This window comes from Mus caroli, unplaced genomic scaffold, assembly GCF_978045245.1.
Source record: "Mus caroli unplaced genomic scaffold, Mus_caroli_1 scaffold_5, whole genome shotgun sequence".
NCBI lineage: Eukaryota > Metazoa > Chordata > Mammalia > Rodentia > Muridae > Mus > Mus caroli.
The window spans coordinates 60,479,868-60,498,113 of NW_028227260.1; positions in this window are offsets into that span (position 1 = coordinate 60,479,868).

The following is an 18,246-nucleotide window of genomic DNA, read 5'->3' on the forward strand; positions in this document are numbered from 1 at the left end:
TGTAAAATATTTGAGTTTAATTTTGTACTTGTTTTCACAAGTGACCTTCAGAGCAGCTTTCGGTATATTATAGTATTCATTATAATATTAGTATATTACTTAATGTGAATTAGTTAGATTCTCTTTGTTGTGATTTTAATAAGCTATTTAAAAATGAATATATTCCCTTCTCTGGTACCTAGTGTGCATATATTGTATTAACATATGTATATGCCAATACAACTTAATATACTCACTAACATCTCAGTGATTGATATATAAGACAATATTACTATGTCTCTGAAAATAGTCTTATTCCAATATTCCTGTTTTATCATGTGCCCTGAAAGAGTATACTAAATACTAAGTACAATAGAAATTGGTTTACTCTGTGAAATCTTAGGATCTATAAATCTGACCCATATGACTTCTTCAAATCCATTCAGCAATTTACTGTTTACTATTACCCTGGTATGTTAAAAACATTCTAAAAAAACCTCTGGGGAAGTAGAAATAAATAAGGCAACAATGATATAATTTATGAGATTCAAAATAACACCAGAAAGGCACATAGGTAGACAACAATTATAACATGTTATAATAGATGAGGTTGGGGGACTAATGGGGAACAGAGAAAATGGAAGATTTTACTCTCTTAGAATTTTGAGAGAGAACAAAATGATAAAGACATAAAATTACGAATTTTATGAGGGATTATGGAGAAGGATTCCTACATCAAAAAGCCACTAAAAAGCCATATAGTAACTAATTACAGTAGAAGGTTTCTAAGATACATACATATAAATATTTGAAGGCACTTTAAGTTCTTTTACAATTATTCTATAATAGAACAATACCACAACTATATACCATATGCACTAACAAATAAAAATCCATGGAATATGTTACCCCTTTTGTGTTCTTGGCCAAGTTTCTCCATAAATTGCAAACATTATAGGCTATTGCCACTGCTTTTTTTTTTTCAGAACATGGCAGCAAGACCCCATTGCTGAATATCACACATGTGAGTGAGTATAAACATGGGTACTGAAACTTCATCTCTGTGGTTTAGCTTCCATAGTGCTGGAAGGTTCTATGTATACTAATGGAGGAGAAAAGTTATTAATCTCATTCAACCTTGAACTTAACACGCTACAATGATGATATTTCTGGTAAGATATGTCTACTTATGTTATAGCAACGAAATTGTTACAAATGTTATAGATTTAACCAATTACTTTGTAACTGGACTTAAGAACCCCTCCAGAAAATGGAATCCATACCTCATTCTGTTAAGAAAGCTAAGAACCTATAACTAGACACATCATAAGCTCTAGGGCAGCCATTCTCAACTTGTGGGTCAAGAACATTGGAAAACTCACATTTCCTATCACCTTAGAAAGAAGTGGATGCTCACAGTCGGCTATTGGATGGAACACGGGGCCCTCAATGGAGGAGCTAGAGAAAGTACCCAAGGAGCTAAAGGAGTCTGCAACCCTATAGGTGGAACAACAATATGAACTAACCTGTACCCCCAGAGCTCTTGTCTCTAGCAGCATATGTAGCAGAAGATGGCCTAGTCGGCCATCATTGGGAAGAGAGGCCCCTTGGTCTTGCAAACTTTATATGCCCCAGTACACCGGAACACCAGGGCCAACAAGTGGGAATGGGTGGGTAGGGGAGCAGGGGGGGTGTATTGGGGACTTTCGGGATAGCATTTGAAATGTAAATGAAGAAAATACCTAATAAAAAATTAGAAAAAAATAAATCCCCACCATAAATTTATTTTTGTTTCTACTTCATAACTGTAATTTTGCTACTGAGTGGTATATTAATTCATAAGACATTGGAAGTATGTTTTCCATGGTCACAACCCACAGGTTAACAACCTCTGCTCTCCGGAGAAACCTTATATTTTGATAAAGGCATATAGATTAAAATGGTTCCTAATACTTATTCTTACACCCGTAGACCTAGCACATCTCTTAACCCTCTTAACCCTTAATAATATAGTTCCTCAAAGTTTTACCAAACAACCTTGGTGTTATTTGGCTCTCCTTCTCCTTATGTGTTGACTGGGTAGTTTTGTAGTACAATTGTAGACAATTGCAGTTGATGGCAATTGATACAGACCACAGTCAATTACCATAGAACACAAGGAACTTTAGAGTGTGTAGCCTTAAGTGGGATATCTATGTCATACCCTTACCCACAAGGTGCAGGAACTACTGTGGAAGAGCATTTAGAAAAAATTATAAGAGGCAGAGGTGGTGAATGACTTCACGCAAACAATGTTTTCTGTATATAACAGAACAGATGTACACATGAAATCACATCAGTTGTGACATGATACATTTAACCTGTTCCAATTGAAAACAGACAAAAATCCCAGTATGAGGGAGGGAATTAGTTATATAACCCTACCATTCACCGAGGAACTTCTGTGAAAGGCCTTTGCTTTTGTGAAAGGCAGAGTCACTTTTATTTAAGTGTGACCTATAGTAGGGTAGGCACTATACCCAAGAGCAGTTGGCCAACACAATTTGGATTTAGTGAGTTCTAAAAAGGAGAGAGAAAACACAAAATTGAGTACATTGGGAGATGCAAGTAGATCTGGGAAGAGGTGGGACAGCAAGAATATGGTAAAATATACTGTATAAAACTCAAACAAAGGTTAAAAATAGTGAAAAATATGTCAAAAAAAGGAGAATTTGTTTCACAGTTGTATTGATATACTTGGAAAACTTGAGTATTCGTAGTACATTGAATCCTACCTACTGCTGAAAATATTTTTCTAAATGCCACTTGGTTAAGTAACTGCTTATGAGTAGGAAACAAGCTAAGGGTGTGACTACATAGTAAAGGAGCAGGTTATGACCAATTTGTTAATAGTTTTATTATAATTGGTGAAGGAAATGGATGATCCATCAATGATTTTATGGGTTCTGGGTTGGATGGATAACTATCCAAGCCTAATCCTTTGAAAAGAGATTTCTTGTATCTGATTCTGGGGTTGTTTTTAGTTTGTGATTTCTTATGTGGAAGCAATGTCAACTGAAGTGACTTAACTTCCATATATGTGTAAGCTAATATATATATGCACACATACATACAAACACACACACACACACGTGTGTGTGTATGTGTATATATGTGTATATATAATAAAATTAAATATATACATATACATATATATATTTGTTTATTAGTATATGTATATACACACATGTATACATCTTGCATGATACTAGTTAAACATAAAATAATATGATTCCATGAACCTTTATCAAACAACCTTGGTATTATTAGATTTAATGGACATATTTGAAGAAATAGAGGGTGAGACATAGGTATTGAAGCTTGGTTGGACTATTTAATTGACTCTACCCCTTGGCAGCTTGCATAGTATTTACTGGATCAAAACATAGAAAGCAAGAATGAGGCTTTCAGGTTTGATATCGCTTGACTCATCTGAGTTTCATGTTCTAAGTGTGTGATGTCTTCAGCAGTAGGGATCCACTATCAATCCCTTACATGCAACCAAGCATTACACTGATAATCTCTATTATTTTAGGAGTCACTTGGATTATCCTGACCAACCCTTTGAAACGAGGATTTAGTTTCTGCTACTGTGGATTTGTCTCTGTTTCTTGTTGGGGAGTATTTCAGTTCAAATAGTTTAATTTCCTTTCATCTATATCTATCTATATTTACATATCTATTTATGTCTATAAATATCTATATAATATATACATGTATATAATGTATATAATATGCATATATTCACCTATGTATGATATATATATACATAAATGAATGTATTATGCACATATTATATACATGTGTGTAAATTTATATGTGTTTTGTATATGTATTATATATAATTTTAAATATGAATATAAAATAATATAGTTCCTCAAAGTTTTACCAAACAACCTTGGTGTTATTTGGCTCTCCTTCTCCTTATGTGTTGACCGCCATAGTGGTCATCCTTGAAACCATAATACACATCAACAAAAATGGATTTCAGCAGGCTTTATTTATATATATTTCTGCATGCGCACGTGCGCACGCGCACACACACACACACACACACATAACAAATAGAATCAAAGAAAAATAAGCTGTCAATTTATACCTTCGTATGGGAGGCATTTGAGAAAGACTGACTGGGAATCCCTTGAGTGAGGAAAGGAACTAGAAGAAATGTAGTTATATTTTAATTAAAATATTTGAAAATAAACGTTTTAAGAAACAGGTGGGCTACCGATTAGGGAAAACATGGTTAAATATACTGTATTTCGTCTCAGATTTATTGGCTTTAAAGTGTTCATGAAATAATCAGGTAGAAATGTACTATAATTGGATGAATAAACTAATTTGTAAATGTGAATTGCTCAGCTCTTAAAATCAGGTTTAGAGTTTTGGCAGATGACTGGGTAACTAATACATAATGGTTGTATCCCCTACTCCCAAACAGAAAGGAATTAAAGATGTAGAAATAGCTGCTATTCAGCTAGAGTATGTGAAAGAGAGAGCTGGAATACAGTAAAGATAAAACAAAATGGAAACAGTGTGAAATAAGCAGAATGTAAATAGTTTGCTAAGTAAGAAAACTAGGTGCCTTACACCAGCTTCCCTGTTGCCCTATTCGAGAGTAGGTTGAAATCAGAAGAACCCACCCATGAAAGTGACCCATCCTGCAGGTCCATTTATTTGAGGGTCTCGAGGGGACCTTCTACTAAGAACCAAATTGGGGGGTAGAGAGAGATGAGAACCTTGTGCAAATAACGACACAGAAACATTCTGAGTGGCATCAAGGTTCCAATGTATTAGCCAGGCCCAAGCTTTAAATGCACAAGCAAAAGGGGAAGTGCCTTTCAGCAGGAAGGATGGGGCAGTAGAATTGTACAAGCAAAAGGGGAAGTACAGGTACTTATCAGCGGGAGGGGTGGGGCAATAGAATTGCACATTGTTTAGGCAGTTACACGGGGAAGCAGGAACTTGGTGGTATCAGGGTGTGGTCAGGACATCAGCGATGACTTAGGGCTGGAACATCCTGTGGTTGTTCTCAGAATGGTGTGTCGTGGCCCGCTTTTGACCCCCTTTTCTTCTCGGGGGGAGAGGCCCAATTCAGAGATCATGACAATTGTGTTGTCTTAATAGCTCCCAACATGAAAGTAATAAGGCAAAAAAAAAAAAAAAAAGGCAGCTGGTGCTACATTGCGCATGAATTACACAGCCTGTGCTACACTGCCTGTGAACTACACAGCCTATGCTACATTGCTCTTGAATGCTTGAATGGATCCATTAGAATAAAGTCCTCAGACTTGCAATCTGTATTTCACCATTCCAGACACAATGCAGTACCTCCAGACGCACAAAAATGCAGAACCTGAAAGGCATGGGCAGTATCATACAGTTATATGGTGGTGGGTGTCTTTGATCTAAAATACATCTTAGAACATTAGATCTTCCACTGATTGGCTCTTGGACACTCACTGCACCCTAGTATGCCTCATACTTATACTAATACAATGTACACTACAAAAACTCAGGCATAATGAAATTTCTTTACCTTTGTGTAGTCCCAGGAAAATGATAAGATTCCTTCTGCCATCGCACATGTACACTGCAATGCACTAGTCAGACCCACAAAGATAACTACACAACAGTTACCATACCTTTACTGCTGTACATACTACATATGATTGTGTCACTAATATATCCCTATACTATGTACCCTGAGGACACTTGTAGTCTCTATAACCCCACTGTTCCACACAACTCAAACAAAGCAATAATGGCAGTTAAAGTAGCTACATAAAACCTATATTATTTTGGCAAAATAAAACAAAAGCAAATATAGCCTACCCCAGTGAACACTCTAAGAAACTTCTTGTGATAAAAGTCTTTTACTGAAAATAATATCATATTTACACTAAATATCTTCCAGTACAAATAGGAATGTATAAGCAAGTAAAAGATATAAAACATAGCAAGGCTCAAATACCCCAAGAAAAGGAAACCTTATAACGTGTCTGAAAATAAACTTAGCAAATTTTAAAGAAAACATACAATTTAACACACTTGGAAAAATTTTGCTGATAACTCTTCAGATAGTGGTGGGACATCCTGGTACTCTCTTCTTCTATGCTGGGATTTTGTCTGGATTGATCTTGTGCAAGTCTTATACTTGCAGTCATAGCCACTGTCAGTTTATATATGCAACTGCCCCATTGTATCCAGAAAACAGTTATGATAGTTACTTTTTGTTGGATTGACAAAAACTCAAGTCACATGGGAGGAGGGAAACAACACTAAAGAATCTCCCATTAGGATGGCCTATGGGTGGGTATGTCTGGGAGGACAGTTTCTGATGGCATGTCTGAAGACATAATCCATGGAACTGGGATTGAACAGTGGTGGTGATGTAGGTGACATAATGGGATGGTGATAATCAGGGAAAAACTTGGTCAAAACACATTCTATTCATGTATGAGATTTTTACTCAACAAAATAAAAAAGAAAATATCAGAATTAAGTTATACCTAGACCAAATGGACTCCATAGAAATTTCACCAGACATCTAGAGAATACATGTTATTCTCATCAACACATAGAATATTGTATAGGACTGATTATGAGGTTAGAACAGAAAAGAAGTATCAACAAATTAAAAATTTCTTACAATTCATCTTTTTTACTACAATGGATTGAAAGTAGAAAGCACTCAAAAGGAATGTAAAATTGTACATCTATTTGGAAACTAAAAATAAAATGCTATTGAAGAAGCAATATATCATTGAAGAAATCCAAAGAAAAATAGATGATTTATTTTAAAGCAAAAATTGAAACACAGCATAACTAAAACTTATAATCTATAGCAAAATTACTTAAAAATAAAGATTACACAACCAAGCACCTTAATAATACACTAATCAGAATGAAAAAAATCATATAATTTTCACAACATTATCAAATGAAATTCAGTATTCTTACTTTAAGAAAGTCTCCAGATATTACATATGAGATATTGATGAGATATTGATGGAAATATACTCAAGATTCTATAAATCAATATTATATGCAATATTATTTTCTTTTTACTTATTCATGTTTAAACTCACTTTATGTACCAATCACAGGATCTTCCCTCTTTTCCTCCCAGTCCTACCACCACAAGTCCATCCCTCCCTTGCTCCCTTCTCCTCAGAGAAGGAGAGACTCTCTTGGGTACCACTCCACCCTGGGGCATCTAGTCCAAGGATGTCTAGGCATATCTTCTCCTACTGAGGCACAACCAGACAGTCCAAGCAGTGAGGAAGAGGATCCAATGGCAGGGAAGAGAGACCAAGACAACCCTAGTTCCATTTGTTAGGGGAACCACATGAAAACCAAGCTGCACATTTGCTACAAATGTATAGGGAGTTTAGGTCCAACTCTTACACATTCCTTGGTCGGTGGCCGAGGCTCTTTGGATCTTCTTGTGGTGTCCTTGACCCCTCCAACTTGCTCACTTCCATTCACTACTCTTCCACAAGACTCCCTAGGTTCCACCTGATGTTTGGCTGTGGGTCTCTGTATCTGCCTCCATCTGTTGCTAGACGAAGCCTCTCAGGAGATAGTTATGCTACTTTCCTGTCTGTTATTTCTGATTGAGAATGCATATTATTTCTAAATAAAATAGCATGTTGAAGAGGGATATACTTGTAATCTATTTGTAAGATAAATCTAAGAGAATATTTAAGGAACAAAATATTTTTCAAAAGAAAAGATGCATAATGTATTAAGCATCAATAACCATAATGAAAATGCTAATGAAAATCAAAATATCTTGCCCAAAGAACAATGTCTATTGCCAAAGAACCTAAATAAAAAATTTGAATAAAAATGAAGAGGAAAGAGGACTTATCATATACCATAGGTTGGAAAGTAAATTAATGCACCCATTATAAAGAACAATATAGTGGCTCCTCAACAAACTAAAGATAGGTTTTACATAGGATTGAACTATCTCATTTGTTGATATATTCTAAAGAATATAGTATCAAGAAGGATACCTAGACGTCTATATTTATTCTTTCATTATGTTTAGTAGCCATGATAGGGACTCCAAGTTTTCATCACTGGATGGATAGATAACAAAAATGTATTAGAGGCACATCATTAAATATTACTGAGCCATATAAGGAATGACATCTGTCACATATGACAAAATGAATGGAAGTGAAGCACATCATATTGAGTAAAATAAAGCAGACAGAGAAGAAACATTCTTTCTTACTTGTGGAAAAAAAGAAAATTATTCTTAATGTTGAAGAAAATAGAACAATAATTTGTAGAGGCTAAGAATGCAATGTGGTAAGAGTCAATGATGAATATAAAAATGGAGTCATATAGAAAATCAGATCTTGTGTTTTAAGCACTGCTACTAAAGAGAGTTGAGATTTTGGAGGAGGTGCAGAAGCTCATAGTCTCCTTAATAAAAAAGTCTTTGAGATGGTGTCAGAAAGAAGCTCAAATCACGCGGGACCTGAGACTGCTTTGGTTGGGGAGGCAGAAATCCGGCCTCAGTAGGGCCACAAGCCTCTCCGGTCAGAAAAGCTCTGGGGTAGCTAGGGCGCAGGGTCGGCTGACACTCGCCAGCTACCCACAACACCCGCCACAGGATCTTAAGACTTCTGGTGAGTAGAACACAGCTTCTGCTCCAATCCAATTGCGTGCTGGATGTGAGACTGCATTAGTTAGGGAAGCAGAAAACCGGCCTGAGTAGGACCACAGGCCTCTTCCGGCCGGACCAGCACCGGGGTAGCTAGAGCGCAAAGTCGGCTGACACCCGCCAGCTACCCACGACCCCCGCCACAGGATTTTGAGACTGCTGGTGAGTGGAACACAGCTTCTGCTCCAATCTTTAAACAGTGACAACGACAACAACTAACCCCAGAGATTACCAGATGGCGAAAGGTAAACATAATAATCTTACTAACAGAAACCAAGACCACTCACCATCATCAGAACCCAGCACTCCCACTTCGCCCAGTCCAGGGCACCCCAACACACCGGAAAAGCTAGACACGGATCTAAAAGCATATCTCATGATGATGGTAGAGGACTTCAAGAAGGACTTTAATAACACACTTAAAGAAATACAAAGGAACACTGGTAAACAGGTAGAAGACAGTAAAGAGGAAGCACAAAAATCCCTTAAAGAATTGCAGGAGAACACTGCTAAAGAGTTACAAATCCTTAAAGAAAAACAGGATAACATAATCAAACAGGTAGAAGTCCTTACAGAAAAACAGGAAAACACATCCAAACAGATGATGGAAATGAACAAAACCATACTAGACCTAAAAAGGGAAGTAGACACAATAAAGGAAACCCAAAATGAGGCAACACTGGAGACAGAAACCCTAGGAAAGAAATCTGGAACCATAGATACCAGCATCAGCAACAGAATACAAGAGATGGAAGAGAGAATCTCAGGTGCAGAAGATTCCATAGAGAACATCGGCACAACAATCAAGGAAAATGTAAAATGAAAAAAGATCCTAATTCAAAACATCCAAGAAATACAGGACACAATGAGAAGACCAAACCTACGGATAATAGGAGTGGATGAGAATGAAGATTTTCAACTCAAAGGACCAGCAAACATCTTCAACAAAATTATAGAAGAAAACTTCCCAAATCTAAAGAAAGAGATGCCCATGAACATACAAGAAGCCTACAGAACTCCAAATAGACTGGACCAGAAAAGAAATACCTCCCGACACATAATAATCAGAACAACAAATTCTCTAAATAAAGATAGAATACTAAAAGCAGTAAGAGAAAAAGGCCAAGTAACATATAAAGGCAAGCCTATCAAAATTACACCAGATTTCTCACCAGAGACTATGAAAGCCAGAAGATCCTGGACGGATGTTATACAGACACTAAAAGAATACAAACTCCAGCCCAGGCTACTATACCCAGCCAAACTCTCAATTAACATAGATGGAGAAAACAAAGTATTCCACGACAAAACCAAATTCACACATTATCTCTCCACTAATCCAGCCCTTCAAAGGATAATAACAGAAAAAAAAAAACAATACAAGGACAGGAACCATGCCCTAGAAACAACAAGAAGGTAATCCCTCAACAAACCTAAAAGAAGACAGCCACAAGAACAGAATGCCAACTTTAACAACAAAAATAACAGGAAACAACAATTACTTTTCCTTAATATCTCTTAATATCAATGGACTCAACTCCCCAATAAAAAGACATAGACTAACGAACTGGCTACACAAACAAGACCCAACATTTTGCTACTTACATGAAACTCATCTCAGAGAAAAAGATAGACACTACCTCAGAATGAAAGGCTGGAAAACAATTTTCCAAGCAAATGGTATGAAGAAACAAGCTGGAGTAGCCATTCTAATATCTGATAAGATTGACTTCCAACCCAAAGTCATTAAAAAAGACAGGGAGGGACACTTCATACTCATCAAAGGTAAAATCCTCCAAGAGGAACTATCAATCCTGAATATCTATGCTCCAAATACAAAGGCAGCCACATTCATTAAAGAAACTTTAGTAAATCTCAAAGCACACATTGCACCTCATACAATAATAGTGGGAGACTTCAACACACCACTTTCACCAATGGACAGATCATGAAAACAGAAACTAAACAGGGACACAGTGAAACTAACAGAAATTATGAATCAAATGGATCTGGCAGATATCTACAGAACATTCTATCCTAAAACAAAAGGATATACCTTCTTTTCAGCACCTCATGGTACCTTCTACAAAATTGACCACATAATTGGTCAAAAAACAGGCCTCAACAGATACAAAAATATTGAAATTGCCCCATGCATCCTATCAGATCACCATGGACTAAGGCTGATCTTCAATAACAAAATAAATAATAGAAAGCCAACCTTCACGTGGAAACTGAACAACACTCTTCTCAATGATACCTTGGTCAAGGAAGGAATAAAGAAAGAAATTAAGGACTTTTTAGAGTTCAATGAAAATGAAGCCACAACATACCCAAACTTATGGGACGCAATGAAAGCATTTCTAAGAGGAAAACTCATAGCTCTGAGTGCCTCCAAAAGGAAACTAGAGAGAGCACACATTAGCAGCTTGACAACATACCTAAAAGCACTAGAACAAAAGGAAGCAACTTCACCCAAGAGGAGTAGACGGCAGGAAATAATCAAACTCAGGGGCGAAATCAACCAAGTGGAAACAAGAAGAACTATTCAAAGAATCAACCAATAAAGGAGCTGGTTCTTTGAGAAAATCAACAAGATAGATAAACCCTTAGCCAGACTCACTAGAGGGCACAGGGAAAGCATCCTAATTAACAAAATCAGAAATGAAAAAGGAGACATAACAACAGATCCTGAGGACATCCAAAACACCATCAGATCCTTCTACCAAAGGCTATACTCAACAAAACTGGAGAACCTGGATGAAATGGAGAAGTTCCTAGACAAATACCAGGTACCAAAGTTGAATCAAGATCAGGTTAATGATCTAAACAGCCCTATATCCCCCAAAGAAATAGAAGCAGTCATTAATAGTCTCCCAACTAAAAAAAGCCCAGGACCAGATGGGTTTAGTGCAGAGTTCTATCAGACCTTCAAAGAAGATCTAATCCCAGTTCTTCACAAACTATTCCACAAAATAGAAACAGAAGGTACTCTACCCAACTCATTCTATGAAGCCACAATTACTCTGATATCTAAACCACAAAAAGACCCAACAAAGATAGAAAACTTCAGACCAATATCCCTTATGAATATTGATGCAAAAATCCTCAATAAAGTTCTTGCTAACTGAATCCAAGAACACATCAAAACAATCATCCATCCTGACCAAGTAGGTTTCATCCCAGGGATGCACGATGGTTCAATATACGGAAATCCATCAACGTAATCCAGTATATAAATAAACTCAAAGACAAAAACCACATGGTCATCTCGTTAGATGCGGAAAAAGCATTTGACAAGGTCCAACACCCATTCATGATATAAGTCTTGGAAAGATCAGAAATTCAAGGCCCATACCTAAACATGATAAAAGCAATCTACAGCAAACCAGTAGCCAACATCAAAGTAAATGGTGAGAAGCTTGAAGCAATCCCTCTAAAATCAGGGACTAGACAAGGCTGTCCACGTTCTCCATACCTATTCAACATTGTACTTGAAGTCCTAGCCAGAGCAACTCGACAACAAAAGGAGATCAAAGGGATACAAATTGGAAAAGATGAAGTAAAAATATCACTTATTGCAGATGATATGATAGTATATAAAAGTGACCCTAAAAATTCCACCAGAGAACTCCTAAGCCTGATAAACAGCTTCGGTGAAGTAGCTGGATATAAAATTAACTCAAACAAATCAATGGCCTTTCTCTACACAAAGAATAAACAGGCTGAGAAAGAAATTAGGGAAATAACACCCTTCTCAGTAGTCACAAATAATATAAAATATCTTGGCGTGACTCTAACTAAGGAAGTGAAAGATCTGTATAATAAAAACTTCAAGTCTCTGAAGAAAGAAATTATAGAAGATCTCAGAAGATGGAAAGATCTCCCATGCTCATGGATTGGCAGGATCAACATTGTAAAAATGGCTATCTTGCCAAAAGCAATCTACAGATTCAATGCAATCCCCATCAAAATTCCAAATCAATTCTTCAACGAATTAGAAAGTGCAATCTTCAAATTCATCTGGAATAACAAAAAACCTAGGATAGCAAAAACTCTTCTCAAGGATAAAAGAACCTCTGGTCGAATCACCATGCCGGACCTAAAGCATTACTACAGAGCAATTGTGATAAAAACTGCATGATACTGGTATAGTGACAGACAAATAGACCTATGGAATAGAATTGAAGACCCAGAAATGAACCCACACACCTACGGTCACTTGATCTTCGACAAGGGAGCTAAAAACATCCAGTGGAAGAAAGACAGCATTTTCAACAAATGGTGCAGGCAAAACTGGTTGTTAACATGTAGAAGAATGCGAATCGATCCATTCCTATCTCCTTGTACTAAGGTCAAGTCTAAGTGGATCAAGGAACTTCACATAAAACCAGAGACACTGAAAGTTATAGAGGAGAAAGTGGGGAAAAGCCTTGAAGATATGGGCACAGGGGAAATATTCTTGAATAGAACAGTAATGGCTTGTGCTGTAAGATCGAGAATTGACAAGTGGGACCTCATGAAACTGCAAAGCTTCTGCAAGGCTAAAGACACCATCAATAAGACAAAAAAACCACCAACAGATTGGGAAAGGATCTTCACCTATCCTAAATCAGATAACGGACTAATATCCAATATATATAAGGAACTCAAGAAGGTGGAATCCAGAAAGTCAAATATCCCCATTAAAAAATGGGGCTCAGAACTGAACAAAGAATTCTCACCTGAGGAATACGGAATGGCAGAGAAGCACCTGAAAAAATGTTCAACATCCTTAATCATCAGGGAAATGCAAATCAAAACAACCCTGAGATTCCACCTCACACCAGTCAGAATGGCTAAGATCAAAAATTCAGGTGACAGCAGATGCTGGCGAGGATGTGGAGAAAGAGGAACACTCCTCCATTGTTGGTGGGATTGCAAGCTTGTACAACCACTCTGGAAATCAGTCTGGCGGTTCCTCAGAAAATTGGACATAGTACTACCGGAGGATCCAGCAATACCTCTCCTGGGCATATATCCAGAAGATGTCCCAACCGGTAAGAAGGACACATGCTCCACTATGTTCATAGCAGCCCTATTTATAATAGCCAGAAGCTGGAAAGAACCCAGATGTCCCTCAACAGAGGAATGGATACAGAAATTATGGTACATTTACACAATGGAGTACTACTCAGCTATTAAAAAGAATGAATTTATGAAATTCCTAGCTAAATGGATGGACCTGGAGGGCATCATCTTGAGTGAAGTAACACAATCACAAAAGATCTCACACAATATGTATTCATTGATAAGTGGATATTAGCCCAAAACTTAGGATACCCAAGATATAAGATACAATTTGATAAACGCATGAAACTCAAGAAGAATGAAGACCAAAGTGTGGACATTGTGCACCTTCTTAGAATTGGGAACAAAACACCCAGGGAAGGAGTTACAGAGACAAAGTTCGTAGCTGTGATGAAAGGATGGACCATTCAGAGACTGCTGTATCCAGGGATCCGTCCCATAATCAGCTTCTAAATGCTGACACCATTGCATACACTAGTAAGATCTTGCTGAAAGGACCCAAATATAGCTGTCTCTTGTGAGACGATGCCGGGGCCTAGCAAACACAGGAGTGGATGTTCACAGTCAGCTATTGGATGTATCACAGGGCTCCCAATGGAGAAGCTAGAGAAAGTACCCAAGGAGCTAAAGGGATCTGCAACCCTATTGTTGGAACAACATGATGTACTAACCAGCTCACAGAGAATGGACAAAAGGAAAACTATGGCTTCACAAAAACAGGAAGGTTCAGCAATGGAGGTTGGCACGCAGATGCATAGTAGGATACATCATTGGGCATAAAAAAAAAGCCTGAAAATGAGAAAACCCATAGTGAAATGGAAAGCAAGCCTAGGCTTTTGGCCAGGATCAGTATAAAACACAAAAGATAGAGAGAAACGAAAAGGAACCAAAGCAGACATTCTGCAGTGCTACATGATGATGGCTCTGCAAGCAACTGCACCAAGGGAGGGACTACTTCCAGAAAGAATAAGTATAATATATCATTAAGAAAAGAAGTATGCCTCCTTTCTTCTTATATGTCATGAGAAGAGTCAGTTTTCCTGTGGTGTGGGCTCCCAGCATGATAATTGACAGAAACAGCTGGATTCCCTCTTAAAAGAAAGAGACAATATATTATGTGATGTTTTGGGGGTAGTTTACAATGTCAAGTCTCTACCCATATCCAAAGGAAAAACTTAGATTCTACTTGTCAGAGCAGAAGGAAACAGTTTTTCTTTAAATGGACTGCCACAGAACCCACATAACCCTTCCTTTTCATATGGTGATTAAAATCCTAAGGAAGAGACTTTGCTTTTTTAGTGTTACCAAGGAAACAGGAGGTAGGATCCAAAATGGACCATGATGGGGGAGTCCCTCCCAGTGGGTTACCACGTTCCTCCCTCTAAAAGTATGATAGGGTTATTATAGGCTGCAGTGATCTATGCCATGTTTTGTAAAGATCTTAAATTGAAATGTAAATTGTGTTTGAAAGTTTCAAAGACAAATGACAAAAATGGAAATTCTCCAATATTCTGATTTGATCACTATATATTGAATATTAAATAAATGTTCTGAAATGTCACATTGTACCTCATGAATGTGCATGATTATTATGTAATAAATAAATATACATTAAAAAATTAACACTTTTGAAATCATTTATATTTCCTATGTTTTGGGAGGTAAATGAAGAACATGAGAATAGAGGTGGTATTTCCTGGAAATATATAAAGAATGTTTATTTACCACAGAATTATTCTAAATTAAAATTTGTAAACTAATGAATTTGTTAAGGATGCTTACTAGAATGTGGGTGTGTGGCTACTTACAGGAATCTGGGTCACTTAAAAGTTGCTGAATCAACAGGAAGTTCCACCCCAGCAGAGGAATGACAAGAACTTCATGATGTTCTTACCTACTCTATACTCTTAGTCAGCTTTCCACATCCAATACAGCCTTCACACTTTTCAAGTCCATATTTAGCTTGCAGAGAGGGTGGGTAGGATCGGGAGTTGTGGTCAGAACTTCAGAAGAGGTTCTAGTGACATTTTTAAACTCACCTTAAAGAGAATGTTAATTTCTCCATTTATCATTATTGTAGACCTAGCAATCAATATGTTGTTTTACATATTTCAATGTCTGGACCAATTGACTCCTGGGCCAAGGTATTCTGGGGTTCATAAAGTTGACATAATGTTCAATTATGGTAATGGTCATGTTACTTCTAGGCAGAAGAGTTATATCTCGACATGTCTTCCCTTCCCTTCCTTCAGTGCTGTAGTATTTCTGAGCCCATCTCCTGAGATATTTTCTTAACTTTGGAGAAGGTGATACTTATGTATGACTCTGTACAAATAAGGGTAATCTACGACAGCACATCACTTGCCTGCTTACATTTCTTTGAGTTGAGAAAATAAATCTCTATATTTATAGGCTTTTAAATCTCCCAATCACACATAAGCAACTTTACAGTTTATATCACTGAAGAAAACTATACCACAGTCATATATCATTTGTAACTTAGCAGTCTGTACATATTAAATATACTTTCTAACACTGTATAGAGGCACACAATATGTTTTCTAAGGGTATATTTTCCACTCATAGGATAAACTTAACTTTTCACCTTTTCACTAACCCCATATTCACCCACAACTGGACTTGCTTTTTTCACAGTGGGGATCATTGTGGTGATCACTTACTTCCATCCCTTCAGTAAACTGTTCCTTGTGATTTAAACTATTGTGAAAGCTTGTAAACACAGCATCTGTTCCTCTTTCAATGTTTTCCCAAGCAAATCTGGATTGGCAGCAGCACTACCTGTTGCCACAGTTGCTTTCAAGTGAACTAAGCAGGTTTCTTTGTTTGGCCTCTGTCTTAGTCACTTTTCAATTGCTGAGATAAAATGCTGTGACCAAGACAACTTATAGAAGATATGGTTTATTTAGCTTCTAGTTCCAAAAGGATAAATAACTCATTATGTGGAACATAGATAGCATGTAGTAGGCAACTAGAACAGCAACTGAGAGCTCACATCTGAACCACAGACAAGAAACAGAGAGAAAAACTGGAAATGTCACATGATTTTTGAAATCTCAGAGTTCACTCCTAATGACATACTTCCTTCAGCAAGGTCACACCTCATAAGACTACCCAGAGTTAACAGTTTGGACTAAGGATTCAAATACCCAAGATTTGTGGGGGACATCTCATTTAAACTACCATGGCCTTCACTTTTCTCATTTCCACTGGATTACTTTGGGTTATTACAGACATCATTTACATATGTTTTAAGTAAATCACTCAGATATCCCAAAGCCTATCTTACCTAATAAAAACCATATAGAACCACATGATTTGGTAAAGCTGACTGAAACTTTGTAAGCCATAAGATCACTGATTAATTAACTTCTTCCCTGATTCTATCGTGAATGTAGCCTTATCTAGGTGAGCAAGCTGGGTATTAAGTACTGCCTCTCTCATTCCAAGTTCCCTATTGTCTTGATTGCAATCTCATCATGAAATATTCTATCAGTATATACTACCATAATCATTCTTTAAAAATGTTGTTGGCTACCTTTGGGGATGGCAATATATTTCATAATACTTTCAGGGATCTCCCTGGAGATGTAGATGGTAAATTTAGACTTTTCCTTTGGCAGATACCTCAACTACAATTGCATGTTTTTTTTGTCCACATAAAGGAGTATACAATAATCAGTCAGACTCACATTTGGTTTTTTTTTTTTATCTTTGCTCAGTGCCAATTTGTAACAAGACATTCCATGGAGTGACTGAAGAAACATCATTTCTTTGCAAATTGTATACCAGCTGACCAAAACAAACAAACAAAAACCAAAACAACAAAACCCAAAATAGTTTCATCTAAGTCCAATGTAATGAACTAATAAGTTTATATAGTTTACTTACATAGCATGGATAAGAAAATTCTTGGAGGAATATGAGTTGCTCAGAAGCAGTGATATCAGCAAGAAGTTAAACTTCAGTATGGGTGCTAACTCAGAAATGCTGTCTCGCTGAAGTCATAGCCACCATAAACCTTCCATCTACCATATACCATAGCTCCTTACAAGAGCATTATGTTGTCATGGGGCAGGATTGGAAGTATTGTGTGGAACTTTGAACAAATTTCTGGTAGATCTCCATATCCTTCCATAAATAAATAATACAAGCATTGTGTTGTTTGGTTTATCATATTGCCATAACTCCTGGAGCAAAATATCCTAGGTCACCAAAGAAACCTCTGTTCCATGATGACAATGTCATGCTATACCAAAGGAAATAGCTATACCACAACAGATGTTGTTGATGAAATTTCACATTTTCATTATAATGATTTTAGAATATTAGTAACTTCAGAGGCCTATAAAAACAATAACAAACCTCTTTTAGCAGCAATAACTGTTTTTGAAAACATTGCTTTAATTGATTGTCTATGTTTTAAAATAAGATAATAGTATAAATACGTAATATAT